This window comes from Chelonia mydas, chromosome 3 (assembly GCF_015237465.2).
Source record: "Chelonia mydas isolate rCheMyd1 chromosome 3, rCheMyd1.pri.v2, whole genome shotgun sequence".
Classification (NCBI taxonomy): Eukaryota; Metazoa; Chordata; order Testudines; family Cheloniidae; genus Chelonia; species Chelonia mydas.
Genome location: NC_057851.1, coordinates 83,145,445 through 83,165,614, shown reverse-complemented (window position 1 = coordinate 83,165,614; position 20,170 = coordinate 83,145,445). Strand labels below are relative to the sequence as shown.

Here is a 20,170-nt window from a genome sequence, read left to right as displayed (position 1 = left end):
TGGTTCACTGGATTGGTATGAGAAATGTCTTGGGTTTTGGCTGTCTCTTCTCCATCTCTCTTTAGGACAAGAAGGCCAGTTCTTGAAATACTTAGAAGCCCAAACTACTTCAAGGAGAAGTTCATGGTTTTGATCGTAAGGTCACAATTTCTGCCTTCTGAGGTTTTAAAAATGTCTGATTGTTTTCAATACTAGCAGAACAAAGTATAAAATTGCTTCATTCAGACAAAATACAAGATAGATATAAAGAAATTCAAACAAACTTTGACCAGTAATTTTGAGGCAACAGTGTAAAGTCAGCAAGGAACTGAAATAACCATCTTGTTCTCTCATGTGGCTTTAAAGATAACTATACCATACATCCCAATTTGGGACAGTTGCTATTCAAGAACATCCAAAAGCCTTTCTCCTCTTAAAACTTTAACTGACTAGGTACCTATGTTACCCAAATTGTTTTGCGATAGAAGTAGACTTTTTAATTGCTTTTTTTCCCCCCAACCCAAATGCCTAGCAGCTGAGAAGGAAATGGACTGTACTGGAATTATAAGTGTCTTAACCAAGTCTCAGAAAATTATTTCAATGCAGTCTTTTGTAGTGTCTTCAGGAATTCCACCCAGCTTTAAACTTGGTGATCATTTTACACTCAACCACCAAACTAAGATCCGTAACAAGTGTTTCTGCCCCTAATACTTCGGAGGAAATATTTTCCACTTTTATTTTCAGTTTTCCTGCTAGAGTCCTTTATGCCAAATCTTTGTGTACAACATCAAACTCTGAGCAGTTAGACTTAAGGCATTGTAGACCTGCTTCCCAACCTGGGTCCAGAGCATTGTAGGTCCAACCCCTGTGATTTAGAGAGAGAGTTTTAGATGTGGAGGCTTTTTTTTTTTTTTTTTAAATCAGGATTTTCCCATACTATAGATTCCTTCAGCTACTTCTGTGTAAAAATAATCATCTAATCTGATCTGAAAAAGGTAATCCAACCCAGGAAATCCTCTCTGCTTCCCTTCCTACACATGTGCATGCCATGATTTCGGGAAGGTTACTGGTGTAATCATCTGCCAACACTGTAGCTTCTGCAATGCTGTTGCATCAATAATTCAGGCCTTTAAATCTTTCGTGCAAAATTGTAAGATTACTCTGTCAGCTTTAACTCCGTAGCCGCCTCTACCCCACCCTCTCTATTTCTTAGAAGATTCTCTATTCGGGCTGCCAACTCAGCATATTTTCCCCCTTCTCTTTTGGGTCCTTATGAAACGTTTTTCCATATGTTTTGGGTATTTAGTCAAATTCTTCTAACAACGCAGTTTTTTATCAGAATGCATGCACGTGGAGTCGGTGCTTGCACTTCTGAACCCTTTCTGCTTAATGATGGATCTAGAAAACTCGCTCTTTTCCATATTTAGCCCCAATCTTAATACAAAGACATTGAAAAGTTCATTTTAAAAACTGCTTTATATTATTATTGTGTTGATGTAGGGGAAAAACCTGAAACTGACTTTTGACATGTAGTTACATACATGTCTATTTCCACTTACTAAGCCATAAGGTACTGTTGGCAGAGTCCTTTCCCTCCCCTCAATTTTGAGTCCATGCTTTTGCTCTCTCCCCCAAATTTGTATACTAACAAAAATGCAGCTTCTTTCTCTCCTTCAGCAATTTTTTTTTCCAAAATTTTTTTTTGACATTTCTGCTAGTGTACACTCAGTCATTCTGTCTAATGATTTGCCGGAGGAAAAAATAACTGTCATCTGAAATTTACTCAGTCTTGGTAAAATAGTGGCGCTTGTCAGTGTTACTCACAATGCTTCTCAAACTGTTCCTGAAGTCTGTCTTGATACATGTCCGTCTAGTCTTTTTTACCTTTTGCTAATTGCAATACATTGTACATACAAACAAAATCTAAAGATTGATTTTTTTAGACATATATTTCTTTTCTTACATGTAGATTTCAAATCTACTAAAAGCTTAAGGCAGACTGCAGTATTATAAAACCAATGTATCAATTCCTTTGCTTTACCAAAGAGTGATCATCAGGTTAACCAATGTATTGGGGTTGTGATTAAAATAATTGGCAAATTTTCATTGCTACTGCTACCTATTGCATATTATTGACCTTACATTGCTGAAACCTGAATAACCAGTAGTCAGTAACAGTGATCTGTCTGAGCAGGTCTGAAGGGATTCTGTAATCATTTTAATGTTTTGTGTGATGAACTGATGGATTTCAGAAATGAGTTGTGAAAGACCAAATCCAATTATCTCTTGCCTAAAAATGGAGGGGGGAAGGTGCAAGTGGAAAAAGTGCTGTAATATAATTCACATTGTTTTAGTTGTGAAAATGAGTCAGTCACTAAGCAATCTCTCTCTCTCTCTCTTTGCAGGACCTGTTTTAGAAGAAATGTGGTGAATATCAACTTACTTTAATTGGGGGGGGACATTCTGGTAAGTGGTGCTGCCTTTATTGCTTTTGTTTTACAGTGATGATTGTGGAGGGAAACTATTTGAACCTTTTTCATTTCCAGTTTGAAACCTGTCTTGCTTGTGGAAAATCTAACTTTACGAAGGCATTAATGCTGATTATATTTTTTCAATTTTTTTTTTTATTTTTTATTTTTTGTATGGAGACTTTCAGGGGATAATGAGATATGTTTTTTAAAAAAAATAAATAAATTAAAAAAACCCACGTTGGGCCTTAAGGCAAGGAATGCACTTGACAGTTTAATTGCTGAATGGCTTCTGCTTAGTGCTGCAGCTGTTATAGAGTACTTAAAAGCCTCTAAGCTAAAACCTAAAGCAGAGGAATCATAAAGACCTAATTTAAAAAAAAAAAACAAAGTGTATGATAACGGTCACAGTTTCAGGATAACACCTGTATCACGCACCTCTGTGGTCCACTCCCAGAGTACCCAGTCAGGTCTCCAGCCACCCCGGTTTCTGAACAGGGAACCCTTGTCCAACTGCCTTTCGATTGGGGGCGTGGGGGGTGGGGGGCGGTAAGCCTGCATACACCCCTGCCTGACCCTGTGATATCGCCAGCCAGCCTGTCTGCCTTAGTGCCAGTGCCTGCACTTTGTTCATAGCTGTTGGAGAAAAAGCAGTGTATTGCTTCGCAGTTGCGTGTTACCACACAGCTCTTTCTAAGCTAGCACATTTATTCTCAAGGTAAAAACATTGCAGAGAAAACATAATAAAAACAAAGATTTAAAAACATGTTAGTGATACCGGGAATCAGTCTTATGGATACCTAGTAGGACAAAGTCTTTCCAACCTTTCTGCAATATTTGGGGGCCCTCCTTGGACAGAAGGTCCTGTCCATTTTTGCTGGTTCAGAAAAAAGGCCCTGAGTCCATTTAAACCTAGCCTTTTTATGTCTTTGCTAGTCTCTGGAAACCCCAGTTTAAGCCAGTGTATATATAAGCCTCCCCAGGGGTTGGTACGTCTCTGGTGGTATTTACAACCTAAGTGATTTACCTTAATCACCCCCCACTGTTTTTGGTTCCTAGAGAAGCTGTGGTAACCTTCCTCCCTGGAGTTGCATATGATGTCTGGCCCACAATGATACATAAGCCATTCAGTAACTTAATACAGTATGGTCCCCAAAGATATTGCATGAGGTTGCAATATCCATCACAGTAATAGTGTAAAAAACTAAAGTTATAGCTCAGGTAGAGATGGCACATTTCTTTGCAACAGTGTTTTCAGTCACAGAGAACTCTTTGGGCTGAAATCTCTGTCACTCCTGGGAGTTAACTGTTGGAACAGTTGCTCCCTGCCCAGAAGGAGACAGAGCTATTGCATTTCTTTGAGTTCAGTTCAGTTGTCAGTCGCAGGTGACCCAGCCAGGGGCACCATTACATAATGGACTGTCAGCTCCTATATCTCATTTGTTTGTCTCCCAGCAGGTAGAGCATCAGTATGCTGGCTGGCTAGACTAAACAAAAAAGAGAGATGGGAGTAGGCAGCTAGGGTGATCATGTGCTGTTTTGGGTGGAGGAAGGGGATTCTGTTTCAATTGGGTTTACTAAAACCAGGGTTTTTCCTGTTTTTTTGCATCAGCTGCATGTGACCTGTGAGCACCTTAAGTGGTACTGCTGACTTTAGGCCATAGGTGGCACTGCCTAACAATAAAAGAAAAGGAGTACTTGTGGCACCTTAGAGACTAACCAATTTATTTGAGCATAAGCTTCCGTGAGCTACAGCTCACTTCATCGGATGCATACTGTGGAAAGTATAGAAGATCTTTTTATACACACAAAGCATGAAAAAATGGGTGTTTACCACTACAAAAGATTTTTTCTCCCTCCACAAACCCACTCTCCTGCTGGTAATAGCTTATCTAGAGTGATCACTCTCCTTACAATGTGTATGATAATCAAGGTGGGCCATTTCCAGCACAAATCCAGGGTTTAACAAGAACGTCTGAGGGGGGAGGGGTAGGAAAAAACAAGGGGAAATAGGTTACCTTGCATAATGACTTAGCCACTCCCAGTCTCTATTCAAGCCTAAGTTAATTGTATCCAATTTGCAAATGAATTCCAATTGAACAGTCTCTCGCTGGAGTCTGGTTTTGAAGTTTTTTTTGTTGCAATATCGCAACTTTCATGTCTGTAATTGCGTGACCAGAGAGATTGAAGTGTTCTCCGATTGGGTTTATGAATGTTATAATTCTTGACATCTGATTTGTGTCCATTTATTCTTTTACGTAGAGACTGTCCAGTTTGACCAATGTACATGGCAGAGGGGCATTGCTGGCACATGATGGCATATATCACATTGGTGGATGTGCAGGTGAACAAGCCTCTGATAGTGTGGCTGATGTGATTAGGCCCTGTGATGGTGTCCCCTGAATAGATATGTGGGCACAGTTGGCAATGGGCTTTGTTGCAAGGATAGGTTCCTGGGTTAGTGGTTCTGTTGTGTGGTATGTGGTTGCTGGTGAGTATTTGCTTCAGGTTGGGGGGCTGTCTGTAGGCAAGGGCTGGCCTGTCTCCCAAGATTTGTGAGAGTGTTGGGTCATCCTTCAGGATAGGTTGTAGATCCTTAATAATGCGTTGGAGGGGTTTTAGTTGGGGGCTGAAGGTGACGGCTAGTGGCGTTCTGTTATTATCTTTGTTAGGCCTGTCCTGTAGTAGGTGACTTCTGGGAACTCTTCTGGCTCTATCAATCTGTTTCTTCACTTCTGCAGGTGGGTATTGTAGTTGTAAGAATGCTTGATAGAGATCTTGTAGGTGTTTGTCTCTGTCTGAGGGGTTGGAGCAAATGCGGTTGTAACGCAGAGCTTGGCTGTAGACAATGGTCTACAGAGCTCCCAGAAGTCACCTACTACAGGCCCAACGACTCAATTTTGTTTGGTGTCAGGAAGCCCAGCTTCTCTTTCTGTTCTTATGGAATCAACACCAGCAGAACATTGAACCACTACTGTCCCTGTAAACTTGGCAAGACATGAAATTGGGCAGGGATTCCCTTCAAGAAAGGACATGCAGATTGCAAAGGAGGTCTACTCCATATTCTGCTGTTGGAAGGTTCCAGTGTAGAATTGCCTACAGAGGTGTAACTCTAAAACTCAAAGAGCTCTGAGAACACTGGGTTTTTTTCCCTGACAGAAGAAAGGATATATGCCTTTGTTTTGTATAAAAAGATCTGGATTAGCCAATATATATTTAAAAGTACATTGCTTAACCTAATGCAAAGCGCATCATCTGCTATTAAAGATAAGAAATAACAGCAAAAATTTTGCTAATATCAGAATTTAGCGAAGAAATTAAATGCATACTAAAACCTGTACAGATGTACTTAAACAATATTGATATTTCTTATTTTAAGCAATTTTCTGTTGAGAGTTTTTAGCTTTTGTACTGAGAACCACGCATGATGTGCTGTTGCAGCTATATCACGCACAAGGAGAGGCTGAGTAAGAATATTTACTAAAATTGCCCACAGACCCCAGGATGTAGACCAGTGAGCCTCAGAGTAGTAACGTGAGCTCACTACCCCAAGAGATTTCTGCAGTGGTTTGTTACCACAATGGAAGACAGAATTGAGGGATAACACAAGCAACTAGTGATCCTAATAAAAGTCCAGCTTTCTGTAAAGTGTTGCCTAAACTATAAGAAGCCAAGGAGTGCCCATGGGCTTCCTGGATTGGAAAATCCTAATGTTTGATGTATGTCAAGCCTCAAGGGCTAGGGAGTACATCTGGGCAAAGCCATAGTCTAAGGGCAGTGGTCCTTGACACTAAAGTAATGGTCCATCAGCAGACTTAGGTGGTTGGACTGCTCTGGTAAATTTCCATTCAAAGAACAAGAATGCAGCAATCTAAGTCCGGTCAAAGAGCACAATGATTGACCTGTAGAAAAAGTAGTCTGCCGCAGCCTCAAAGAGCAACAAGATAACAGGGGACATACTTCAGCTGTCATGGAGGGAACACGGCCTTTCTGGCCTGGTGGGGCAGGGTACTGATAAGCCTGGAGATTGAGAAATCAATTCCAGAGTGTTTTGAGCAGATGCCTTGAAAATGGGGGTCAATCATGAGCTTGTTAGCTCAACTCAAAGTCCAAACAAAAGGACAAGGAGCTTTTACAGAAGGTTAAAAACCCCTTATCAAACAGTACAGGCATATTAGCAATCAACTGGAGCTTCAACTTGGAGTTCATATATTTTTCCCTGGCCCTTGAGATTGCCAGATCCCCAGGAAAGCTCCTTCTTATTGCCTCAAATTTGTCAAGGAAGTGTGGTACGCAGATCTAGTAAACCTGTCCGTAGAAAGACCCATCAGACTGCTGGTCACAGAGCATCTGCTTCAGCAACTTGCCTCAGCCCCAGCTCACTTTGGAATTTTATGGCATGGCTGCTAAGTAGCTGAGTCTCAAATCTTAGGGGACTGTCAACTAGCCAACTCTACTGTGCTATACTTTAGAAAACAATCTACTTCCATGACCTCTTTAGAGGTGTAGAAGAATGAAAATAGACTACTAGCAGTCTACAGTTGTAGACATCCTGGAATTTCTGCAAGGCCATCCAAATGTGAGTGCATGCCAGTTCCATTCTGCTGCTACTACTGTCTGAAGTCTGGGGTTCTGTTGTTCTCACAGCCCCTCACTTCAATTACATCTGCTTTACCTTATGGAGTTTCTTGTGGCCACTTGTTCAGGCAAAAAAGTCAGGGACCTTCAGGTCATACCTTGTAAGAGATGTGACAGGGTCGGGCCAGATGGCTACAGGAAAGTAATAGAAGGCAGATATATTAGCCCAAGGTTAAGTAGGTCCCTTTTCCCTGGGTAAGGTACAGGGAAGGTTCCAGAACAATCAGGATCCTTCTGGAGACAATTAAGACAGGCTGATTAGAATACCTGCAGCCAATCAAGAAGCTGCGAGAATCAATTAAGGCAGGCTAATCAGGGCACCTGAGTTTAAAAAGGAGCTTGCTTCAGTTTGTGGTGCGCGTGTGAGGAGCTGGGAGCAAGAGGCGCTAGGAGTTGAGAGTGAGAACGCATACTGTTGGAGGACTAAGGAGTACAAACATTATCAGACACCAGGAGGAAGGTCCTATGGTGAGGATAAAGAAGGTGTTGGGAGGAGGTCATGGGGAAGTAGCACAGGGAGTTGTAGCTGTCGCACAGCTGTTCCAGGAGGCACTCTAGACAGCTACATTCCACAGGGCCCTGGGCTGGAACCCGGAGTAGAGGGTGGGCGGGCCCGGGTTCCCCCAAACCTCCCAACTCCTGGTCAGACACAGGAGAAGCTGACCTGGACTGTGGGTTCACGGAAACAGCCAAACTGAGGGCTGCCGTGAATCTCCGAGGTGAGTAAATCTGCCACTAAGCGCAAGACCCACCAAGGTAGAGGAGGTACTTTGTCACAACTGGTGTCAGGAGTGGGATCTGGTGTGCACAGCGCGGCAGAAGAAGGAGGCTTTTGGGTGGGGGGGAAGGGAGAGGGTTTATTTTTTTTTCTTCACAATGGAGGACATAGTGTGGGCACTGATACAAGCCACGGCTGCCCAGCAGGAGGCTACCTGTGTCCGGGCAGCCGCCCAACAGGAGGCAGTGCGGCTGCAGCAAGAGACTAATCGCCTGCTGGTGGACCAGGCTGCTCAAGACTGAGCTATGTTGCGGGAACTGGTAAACCAGATAAAGGCCCTTACAGAGCTGAACTGCGGCCATGATGGGACCCAGATCATGTGGGCCAGCAATTGGCTGCAGAAAACGACGCGGGAGGATGATGTAGGGCATACCTCCTGGCCTTTGAGAGGACAGCCCTGCGGGAGGCTTGGGCCCAAGAACAGTGGTCTGGCATCCTCGCTCCATTCCTGTGTGGGGAGGCCCAGAAGGCCCACTATGATTTGCCTGAAGAGGCAGCGGCAGACTACCCCCAGCTGAAAGCAGAGATCCTGGCCAGATCTGGGGTATCGACCGCAGTGCGGGCCCAGCAATATCATGAGTGGAAGTACCAGGAAAACAAAACCCCACGGTTCCAATTATATGACCTCATCCATCTCGCACGAAAGTGGTTACGAACTGAGTCCCGGAGTCCGGAGGAAATACTAGAGGTTCTTGTCATCAACCGGTACATGAGAGGACTACCGCCAGACCTTCGCACCTGGGTAAGCCAGAACGAACCCTCCACCTACGACGAAGTTGTCGCACTGGTAGAAAGGCAAAGGACGGCGAGGGAGCTGACCCGACCAGTTAAGGAAGAAGCACCCCGGGTTAAACTAGCAGCACCAAGCCCTAGAGCTCGGGTGACTGGGCCGCCAGGAGAACCCAGGTGGACAAAGAGAGGGGCTGAAGGCCCACCAGAAGCCACAAAGAGTCGGAGCACTGAGGGGGAAGAGGATCGTGATGTTAGACTACCCAAACCAAGAGACCGGGGAACGCCTAGGGCTCCATACAGATGTTACGCCTGCGGGGAGTGGGGACACATAGCTTCACAGTGTCCCAATGCTGAGGAGCCTATGCAGTGTAACCTGGGGAACTGGGCAGACCCATGCTCCCTAATCCACCTTGTGGGGGTCTCACTAACCCCATATATGTACACCAGACCAGTGAAGGTAAATGGGGTAGAGACCACAGCACTGGTTGATTCAGGGAGTGCTATCATGCTTGTCTTGGGGAAGCTCGTGAATCATAGTCAGCTGCTGTGGGCTAAGCATATGGGGATAACATGTGTCCATGGGACAGTTGGTTATTACCCCACCATCCCAGTAAAAATAGAAATTCAGGGGAACACTACTGAGGTAGCAGCAGGTGTAGTCCCTAAACTCCCACACCCGGTGCTCATAGGGAGGGACTTCCCAGGGTTTGGAGACTTACTCCCAGGAGGGGAATTGGAGAAAGGGGGGAGCCCTGAAATTAGTGAGGCATTCACAGTAGACTGTCAACCCCCAATCTTCTCTGAAATATCCCCAGATTTGTTCTCCACTCCCAGACGGGGTAGAAAGATGAAAAGGGAAAGAAGGGCAGCTAAGGCTTTGGGAACCTGAATACTGGCCCAAAGCCAGAGGGTCGCTCTCGTAGATAGGCCGACCCAAGCAGCTGAAAAGGAGGCCACCCAGGAGGGAGAAGCACCCGAGTCTGACCCACACCCTGAACCAGGAGAGGCAACAGAAACTGGTCCCCTAGATCTCGGGCAGATTAGTCCCGGGAGAGGAAATTTTGGACGGGACTAAGCTGAAGACCCAAGGTACGACAACATTAGGAAGGAGGTGATCGAAATAAATGCGATCCCTGTGGAAGGGGAAACCCAGGGACCAGGACCCTACTTCATAATGAAGAAGCATCTCTTATATCGGGTTGCACCAGTACAGGGGCGGAAGGTACAGCAGATCCTAGAACCTCGAAAACACCAAAATGCTGTATTAAGTCTGGCCCATAGTCATCTTTTTGGGGGGCATTTGGGGGTAGAGAAGACCCTGGCAGGGGTCCTGCGATGATTCTTCTGGCCTGGAGTACATGAAGAAGTGCGGAGGTACTGTGCGTCCTGCCCAGAGTGTCAGCTGCACAGTCTCCGTCCCCCACTTGAGGGCACCTTCAGTACCCCTTCCCATGATAGAGGTCTTCTTTGAGTGAATAGCCATGGACCTAGTGGGACCCCTGGAGAAGACAGCCCGGGGCCACCAATATATACTTGTAGTTCTGGATTATGCTACTCACTACCCAGAAGCCGTCCCCCTGCGAAACACGGCCTCTAAAACAATAGCTAAAGAGTTGGTGGGGATCTTTGCCTGAGTGGAGCTACCAAAGGAAATATTAACAGACCAAGGTACTCCATTTATGTTGAAGCTAATGAAGGACCTCTGTACGCTGCTCCATATACATACCCTGAGAACTTCAGTCTATCATCCGCAGACCAATGGGCTGGTAGAAACGTTTAACTGAACCCTCAAGGCAATGATAAGGAAAGTGGTAAATCAGGACAGGAAGGATTGGGACACCCTACTACCCTACCTTACATTTGCAATCCGGGAGGTACCTCAGGCCTCAACGGGGTTTTCCCCCTTTGAAGTATTATACGGACGCCGCCCCTGTGGCATACTAGATATCGCAAAAGAAATCTGGAAAGAGGAACCCATGAGGGGAGAAATATAATTGACCATGTGTTGCAGATGCGAGAACGGATAGCCCAGGTCACCCCTATTGTACGGGAACATTTGGAAAAGGCGCAGGAGGCCAAGCAAACCCATTACAATCCCCAGGCAAAAGTCCGACCGTTCCAACCAGGGGATCGGGTGATGGTGTTGGTACCCATGGCAGAAAGCAAGCTTTTGTCTTAATGGCAGGGGCCCTAAGAGGTGGTTGAACCCGTGGGAGAAGTAACCTACAAGGTGTGGCAACCAGGACGCCGGAAACAAGAACAAATTTATCACATTAACTTCTTAAAGCCTTGGCACCAACGAGAGGCATGTGTAGTGACCCAAGAGACCCCGATCCAGGAAAATTACATGCAGGAGCAGATCAGGATATCCACTGATCTGACACCAAACCAGAAGAAGGAGGTAACTGAGATGATCAACCAATACCGGGACATGTTTTCAACCAAACTAGGTCGGACCACTGAAGCATATCACCACATTATCACAGACTCTGGGGCAAAGGTAACTTTAAGGCCCTGTCGGGTCCCAGCGGCAAAAAGGGAGGAGATCAAGGCAGAGGTAAAAAGGATGTTGGAGCTGGGAGTCATCAAAGAGTCCCACAGTCAGTGGTCAAGCCTGATTGTGTTGGTGCCCAAACCCAATGGCACACTAGGTTTTGTAATGACTTTCGCCGGCTGAATGAGATATCCAAATTCAATGCATACCTCATACCCTGTATCGATGAGTTAGTTCACCACTTGGGCAGTGCCCGATTTTTGACCACCCTTGATTTAACAAAGCGATACTGGCAGATTCCCCTTGCCAAAGATGCGAAAGAAAAGATGGCATTCTGTACCACAGAGGGTCTATTTCAATATACTGTTCTTCCTTTTGGACTGCATGGGGCACTTGCCACCTTCCAGCGTCTTATGGACAAGCTCCTATGGCCCCATACCAGTTATGCATGCAGCATAACTGGATGATGTGATTATTCACACCCCCGACTGGAAAACCCACTTAGAAAAGGTGGAAGCGGTTCTGGACACGCTAAGACAGGCTGGCCTCACAGCCAGCCCAGCCAAGTGTGCTATAGGGCTAGCCGAGGCTAAATACCTTGGCTACATTGTAGGAAGGGGCATGGTCAAGCCCCAACTAAAAAAACTAGAGGCTATCCAAAATTGGCCCCGGCCGAATCGGAAAAAGCAAGTCCAGGCATTCCTGGGTGTGGTGGGGTACTACCGACGATTTATTCTCCATTTTGCTACCAGAGCGATTCCCCTGATAGACCTGATAAAAGCCCGGGGTCCAGGCATGGTGAAGTGGACAGATGCCAGGAGAAAGCATTCATGGATCTACGGTTAGCCCTCTGCAGTAACCCCGTGCTTATAGCTACAGACTTCAACAAAGAATTCATTTTACAAACAGATGCATCTGAAGTAGGATTGGGAGCTGTCCTATCGCAGATGGTCGGAGATGAAGAACACCCAATCCTCTACCTCAGCAGGAAACTCCTCCCAAGAGAGCAGAAGTATGCTGTGGTTGAAAGAGAGTGTCTCGCTGTGAAATGGGCCATGGAAACACTACGTTATTATCTTCTGGGACAACGGTTTACCCTTGTGACTGACCATGCACCCCTCCAGTGGATGCGGCGAAATAAAGAGAAGAACGCAAGGGTGACCAGATGGTTCCTCTCCTTACAACCTTTCCAATTCACCATACAACACCGGGCTGGAAGCCACCATGGCAATGCAGATGGCTTGTCACGAGTACACTGCCTGACATCCCAAGTTGCCCAACCCCGTAGTGTTGAGGGGGGGCGAGGAATATGTGACAGGGTCAGGTCAGATGGCTACAGGAAAGTAATAGAAGGCAGATATATTAGCTCCAGGTTAAGTAGGTCCCTTTTCCCTGGGTAAGGTAAGAGGGAAGGTTCCAGAACAATCAGGAACCTTCTGGAGAAATTAAGACAGACAGGCTGATTAGAACACCTGCAGCCAATCAAGAAGCTGCTAGAATCAATTAAGGCAGGCTAATCAGGGCACCTGAGTTTAAAAAGGAGCTCACTTCAGTTTGTGGTGCGCGTGTGAGGAGCTGGGAGCAAGAGGCGCTAGGAGTTGAGAGTGAGAACGCATACTGTTGGAGTACTGAGGAGTACAAGTATTATCAGACACCAGGAGGAAGGTCCTATGGTGAGGATAAAGAAGGTGTTGGGAGGAGGTCATGGGGAAGTAGCCCAGGGAGTTGTAGCTGTCACGCAGCTGTTCCAGGAGGCACTCTAGGCAGCTGCATTCCACAGGGCCCTGGGCTGGAACCCGGAGTAGAGGGCAGGCCCAAATTCCCCCAAACCTCCCAACTCCTGGTCAGACACAGGAGAAGTTGACCTGGACTGTGGGTTCACGGAAACGGCCAAACTGAGGGCTGCCGTGAATCTCCAAGGCGAGCAAATCTGCCACTAAGCGCAAGACCCACCAAGGTCTTTTCAACTCAAGGTAGAGGAGGAACTTTGTCACAGAGGCCATATGTGATATTTTCGTCCAAGATAAGTTTGTCTGCGGGGCTCTGCCTGAATTCAGACCAAGAACAGTTTCTACATTTTGTTTGAACAAAGAAATAACCTTGCCCACTCCTACACTCTAATTCACTGAATTACAAGAAGTGTAGGCTACATTGCTGGCCATCAAGAGAGCTCTCTGAATTTATCTTGACATAGCAGCTGAGCTAAGAAGCTCAGAGGTTAGTCAGCTTGCATCAAGGTCCTAGAAAAGGTCATCTGTCTCCAAATCAAAAATTTCATAATGCATTAAGGAGTTGATTAGAGAAGTGTACTTTAATGCTGGGAGGGGTGTCTCAGATGAATTTAAAACCCACTCAACCAGATTGATGGTATCTTTTTGGGCAGGGTGAATAGTGGCCTCTTTTGATAAGAATTCTGTAAAGCTCCTTCCTGGATGTTAGTGCAGGTATCTGCCAGGCATTTACAGGTTTGACCTGTGCAGCCTTCAGCAGAAAAGTGCTACAAACTGTCATCAGATGCTTGTACCCTCCCAAATAGATTTACTACTAGGGGAAGGTCCAACTATCTGGACTGGTACAGAAGAGAGAGATACTTTTTGCGTATTAATTTTCTGTTTTCAGTCTCTTTCGTACCAGTCCCAGATCTCTCCTTTAAACAATTAGCACAACATCCTTGTGTAAAATTAGTTATCTTCCTTTTGTTCTTACCCACTTAATTTTTCCAAGTGTAATCCATGCATGCCTCTGTCCACAGCTGTCTGGACCATGGAGAGGTTTGAGTTCACTGGAGCCCTTGGCTTAAAAGACATGTCTTTTAGCTCAAGCAGTAGAGACTCATGCTTTCAGATATAGAGCATCTGATGTTCAGTCCCTACAAACAACCCATCAAGAGTTATCACATTACATTGTACTGCTGTTGAAGTTTCAGCTGAGGTCTGTTGAATTGACCTCAAAGATCAAAAAAGTTAAAGTTTAGTTATAAACTTTCACTGTCCAACATTAAAACAGTGATACGAAGTTGGGGGGTGAGAGATTTCTACAAAGCTGATGGTTTACTTGGTTTTTTTGCCAAGACCCGAAAGCGCTCATTCTGAAGTTGAAAGTTTCTTGATCAAACACAAGAAAGAACAAGAAATCAAAACCAGTTTATACTGAAACTGAAGTTGAGTGATTATGCAAAACAAATTTAATCACAACCCTTTAAAGTTTCTCATCTTTTGGAGGAAAAAAATCAATCTCTTATCATTTTGATGAAAACGAAAGGGTTAATTTTACTCAGCCACAATGTGTGAAGGGTATTCACTTTTCCTGTTTTTAGCAGATAGAGACACACAAGGTATAGGAGAGAGAATATAGAAAGGGTAGGGGGGACATAACTTTCATTGAGGGGTTTTGGAACACTAAACTGCTGGTCAGTTACAAATGGATGGGTTGCCTGGCAAGCCTGCTTGGACCCTGCTTCACATTCCAGTCAGGGACATAATTTGGCTGCGTCTTTTCTGCTTAGACAGGGCAAGACTGTGGCCGTCTCCTCTCACTGTGCTGATGCAATGCAGTTGATTGCAGGATTCAACAAAAAGTTGAGACAGTGAGGGTGGGGGAAGAGGAAAGAACGGGGCAGAAAGTAATACAAAAGGGAACGGATCTTATGCGTCTCTGTGTTGCTGGCAATCAGGAATCGCCGCTGAGGATGGGATGTCATGATGATATGATGACTTTCAGGACTTCCAGGTAAAAAACAAAATTCTTAAATAGGAGCAAGGCCATCAGGCTTTGCTCTCAAGAAGAAAATCCTTCAGTCTGCTCTGCTCCCTCAGTCTTGGGGTCAGGGAAAGCGAGATACATGGTTGGCGCGTGCACCCCACGTTCAGGGAGGCTAGCCCTGCCCCTTCCACCCGAGGTTGAGATGAGTTTGGATGAGATGAGCACTGCTGAGTTGTTGTTTTTTTTCCAGAGTCTCTCTAAGAACCCAAAGGGGGGGGGGGGGCGGAATGAGTGGCATAGGTCATCCCCCTCATTATTCTGTCCACCAATTAGGCCTAATATCCAGCACACTAATTCTGGTTCATTAATTTCCAGTTCAACATCATCTGTTTTTTAGCAAGAATGTTTTAACGTAGTCCTTAAACCATATCAATAGGCCCTTTCTGTTTTACTAATTTAGTCTTTCTATCTTCCTTTCATACCTTCTCCCATCAACATTTATTATTATTGGTTATTGTGACACTTTATGACCTTTCACATACTTTTTACAGTTGAGCTCACAATTAGGGTAAAAGTTTAATTATTACAACAGACCTGCAGGTATGTCTGCACTTTGCACTGAAGGTGTAATTTCTGATTTGATCAGAGCTAGTGCCCTAAAAATAGAAGTGTAACTGTGGTGGCAGAAGCAGCTAGCTGCCCCAAGTACATACCTAGTGTCTTGGACAGGTGCGCAATCAGGGTAGCTAGCCCCTTCTGCAACTTGCACAGCCACAGCTACAATTATATTTTTATCATGTTAGCTCAATCAGAGCTATCGTGGGTATGTCTTCTTGAGCTGGAAATATGCTTTCCAGGTCCAAGTATAGAGTTGCCATGTGGGACAATAAGCCTCGTTTGTGAAGGGAAGGTGAGAGGAGGGTGGACCAAATGCTGGTTGGAAGGAACTGTAAGCACACACCTGGATTGGTACAGAAGCTCTCACAGCATGAAAGAAAATTGAGCAATAAGAAAAAATGCACTTTCTTGGTCTTGCCTAAGAAACAAACGTTTCCTGAATGTTTCATACTATATTCTGCTGTTTAAGGTTCTATAGCTAGAAACAGATTTATGGAAAATGTGTCTCTTCACCTACTTCACACTCTTCAGATGTGTTTTCCATATAGGAAGCTCAAATTCCTTTGCTCTAATATAAAAAAAAGTCTAGTGTAGTGTATGTGTAGTGCCTGATTGGCTTTAGAAATAACAAGGTATTGAAAAAGACACTGAACATATAGTAAAAAGAAAAGGAGTACTAGTGGCACCTTAGAGACTAACCAATTTATTTGTGCCTACGCTTTCGTGAGCTACAGCTCACTTCAGCGGATGCATGTAGCTAACGAAAGCTTATGCTCAAATAAATTGGTTAGTCTCTAAGGTGCCGCTAGTACTCCTTTTCTTTTTGCGAATACAGACTAACACGGCTGCTACTCTGAAACCTGAACATATAGTGTATATTTGTTATCTTTTTACCTTCTGAAAAGCTGCGATGCTCTGGATGTTCACAGGTAAAGATACTTGTTTTATAGGATAGCTTTCATAGCTGGAAATAATTGTACTGAATGTACCAAGAGCCATGACATAGTTCTGACAGTACTTTAGGTATGAAGATCTTGCACGGTAGTGGAGAGCAAGTTTATATCCTATATAAAGAACTGGGAATGGATGCTGTTTCAATGCTTTTCCTGTAAAAATAACCCTCTAACTTTTGACTTGGCATCTATATTTTGCAGTTTTCACAAGCTTTGTAATAAGTTATTCTTGCCAGAATACACTAATCATTAGCTGTTTTTATAATTATGGCTGACCTGGTACTTTTCAACCCTATTTTTACTGGCTTTTAACTTTCTAAAGCAGGGGCGGGCAGACTTTTTGGCCTGAGGGCCACATCGGGGTTCAGAAATTGTATGGAGGGCTGGTTAGGGGAGGCTGTGCCTCTCCGAACAGCCAGGCGTGTCCCGGCCTCCGCCCACTATCTGACCCCCCCCCCCACTTCTCGCCCCCTGACAGCCCCCCCCAGGTCCCCGGGACTCCTGCCCCATCCAACCCCCCGTGTTCCCTGATGCACCCCCCACTGCTCTCTGTCCCCTGACTGCCCCTGGACCCCCGCCCCTAACTGCACCCTGCTGCCCCATCCATCCCTCCCCCTTCCTGACTGCTCCCCACCCCCAGGACCCCTGCCCCATCCAATCACCCCTTCTCCCTGACCGCCCCTGGACCCCCCACCCCTAACTGACCCCCGCCCTTAACTGCCCCCTGCTGCCCCATCCAACACCCCTCTCTTTCCTGACTGCCCCCCGGGGACCCTTGCCCCATCCAACACCCCTTCTCCCTGTCCCCTGACTGCCCCCTGCTGCCCCGTCCAACCCCTCCTCTCATTCCTGACTGCCCCCGGCACCCCTGCCCCATCCACTGCCCCACTCTCTGACCGCCCCCGGAACCACTGCCCCTGACTGTCCCCCGCCGCCCCATCCAACCCCTCCTCTCCTTTCTGACTGCTCCCGGAACCCCTGCCCCCATTCAACCCCCCTGTTCTCCGCCCTCTGACTGCCCCGACCCCTATCCACACCCCCGGCCTCTGACCACCCCCCCGAACTCCCCTGCCCTCTATCCAATCCCCTTCCCCTGCTCCCTGCCCCCCTACCATGCTGCCTGGAGCACCGGTGGCTGGCAGCGCTACAGCCACGCCACCCGGCTGGAGCCAGACACGCACCGTGCAGCACAGAGCACCAGGTCAGGCTGGGCTCTGCACTGCCCTAGGAACTTGCAGCCCAGCTGCCCAGAACATTGCGGCGGCAATGCAGTGAGCTGAGGCTGCAGGGGAGGGGGAATAGCAGGGAAGGGGCCAGGGCGAGCCTCCCTGGCCAGGAGCTCAGGGGCCAGGCAGAACAGTCCTGCGGGCCGGATGTGGCCCGCGGGCCATAGTTTGCCCACCTCTGTTCTAAAGCAATTCATTTGGGGGGTGAAATTTTTCATACTTGTGCTCCAGGAAGCTTTACTTTGCAGTATCCTTCTGGAGGCTAAAGGTTTTTTCACGTTTCCAGGAAGATCTGTGTGTGAAAGTCTCTTGCAGTCTAAACCACCCTGAGTTGTAGTAAGGCTAGATACCATTTCTTTAGTTTTAATCTGGTTTTCATTTTCATTGTTGTTTTTCTCTGTCCTTTTTCTAGTGTAATCACTGCCCTTGAGTAATCAGATTTAGGTTGCTGTTTTCTTGTTTTTCTTAGCTCTAGACTACCTGCTATACTCTGTTGTATTAATTGTGATGACTGAATGTGTTGATTTGAAACCAGCTCCAAATCTGCCCGGTGTCCAAGTTTAAAGAGACAGCTCACACACACCCATAGTTGTTAGTAGTATAAGTGTTTCCATTCGGTTCTTTTAATGGGAGAGGAGAACAAGGGCAGTTTGAATAAGCAACTTGAATTTTAGTGTTTTTCTAACGTGTGTGTTTCTGTGTGTAAGTAAAAGTAACTTCCTATGGATTTTTTTTTTAAACAGAACCAAAAAAAAACCCAACAAATTTTGTCATGTTGCATCATATTGATACTCACATCGTTCATCAGCAGTTTTGAAACCTTTAGATCTACTGCACTGGAGTAGATTAGTAATAGTAGTAGTCCATAAGAATGGCCATACTAGGTCAGACCAAAGGTCTGTCTAGCCCAGTATCCTGTTTTCCAAGAGTGGCCAATGCCAGGTGCTTCAGAGGGAATGAACAAAAGAAGTAATCATCAAGGGATCCATCCCCTATCTCCCATTCCCAGTTTCTGGCAAACAGAGGCTAGTGACACTTCAGAGAATGGTTTTGCATCCCTGCCCATCCTGGCTAATAGCTATTGATGGACCTATCCTCCTCAAACTTACCTAGAGTTTTTTGAACCCTGTTATAGTTTTGGCCTTCACAAAATCCTCTGGAAGAGTTCCACGGGTTGACTGTGCATTGTGTGAAGAAATACTTCCTTTTGTTTGTTTTAAACCTGCTGCCTATTAATTTCATTTGGTGACCCCTAGTTCTTGTGTTATCACAAGGAGTAAATAAGACTTCCTTATTTACTTTCTCCACGCCAGTCATGATTTTATAGCCCCCTATCATATCCCCCTTAGTCTTCTCTTTTCCATGCTGAAAAGTCCCAGGTTTATTAATCTGTCCTCATATGGAAGCTGTTCCATACCCCTAATAATTTTTGTTGCCCTTTTCTGTACCTTTCCCAATTCTAATATATCATTTTTGAGATCGGGCGACCAGAATTGAACTCAGTATTCCAGATGTGAGCGTACCATGTATTTAATGTAGTGGCATATATTTTCTGTCTTCTTATCTCTTCCTTTCTTAATTGTTCCTGACATTCTGTTAGCTTTTTTGAATGCAGCTGCACATTAAGACGATGTTTTCAGAGAACGATCCACAAGGACTCCAAGATCTTTTTTGAGTGGTAACAGCTAATTTAGACTCCATCAGTTTATATTCATAGTTGGGATTACATTTTCCAATGTGAATTGCTTTTCATTTATCAAATTTGAATTTCATCTGCTGTTTTGTTGTCCAGTCACCCAGTTTAATGAGATCCCTTTGTAACTCTTTGCAGTTAGCCTTGAGTAATTTTGTATTATCTGCAAACTTTGCCACTTCACTGAATAGCCCTTTTTCCAGATCATTTAAGATTATGTTGAACAGCACAGGTTCCAGTACAGATTCTTGCTATTTACCTTTCTCCACTGTTAAAATTGGGAGGGGGGAGGGGAATGTGCCCTTGAGGGCTCAGACTTTTCTGCCTGTTTACCTCTCCCCTCCCAAATCGTGATGCCTTTGACCCCGTCCCCTCCAATCTGTTGCTGTCTCTTCCCCATCTCTGGCTCCTCATACCAGTCCGTTTTCATATAACTAGTCTGCTCTTCAGGCTTCTCATCCCACCTCCAGTTCCTGTCTCACCCTTACAGGATCCCTGATCCTCGTCTGATTGGTATCTCTCTCTCTCTCTCTCTCTCTCTCTCTCTCGCCCTCCAGTCCTCTGGGCTTCTCATCTAATCTCATTATCCCACCCCTGATTCTTTTTCATAGTCTCTTTGAGCACCCAGATTTACTTCTCCCCTGCACCCTGGCTGCTTTTTGTATCCATCTCCCTGCCCCTCCCATCTCCTTTTTCTCCCCCCCCATGCCACTGGTTCCCAGTTCCAGTTTCTCTCCTCCTCCCTCCCTGCTCCACAAGTCCTGGCCCTCATCCTGTGTACATTTGGGGCCAGCACAGAGTGAGGAGCATGGGCAAGCACTGAGAGCACAGGACAGACAGGCTCCTTGCTATCAGTTCCATGGTGGAATAGCCCAGTGCTCTGGGGTGA

At 45.7% G+C, this 20,170-nt stretch overlaps 1 protein-coding gene across 6 annotated transcripts in view; it reads left to right on the top strand.

Annotated features, from left to right (window-relative positions):
- The window catches only part of FYN (FYN proto-oncogene, Src family tyrosine kinase), a 188,273-nt gene that overhangs the window by 82,802 nt on the left and 85,301 nt on the right, over positions 1-20,170 (top strand). For all 6 annotated transcript variants that reach the window (XM_037894654.2, XM_037894653.2, XM_037894651.2 and 3 more), the window contains one exon: positions 2,385-2,445. The gene's annotated coding sequence lies outside the window, so the exon portion shown is untranslated. The remainder of the gene's footprint in view (positions 1-2,384; positions 2,446-20,170) is intronic.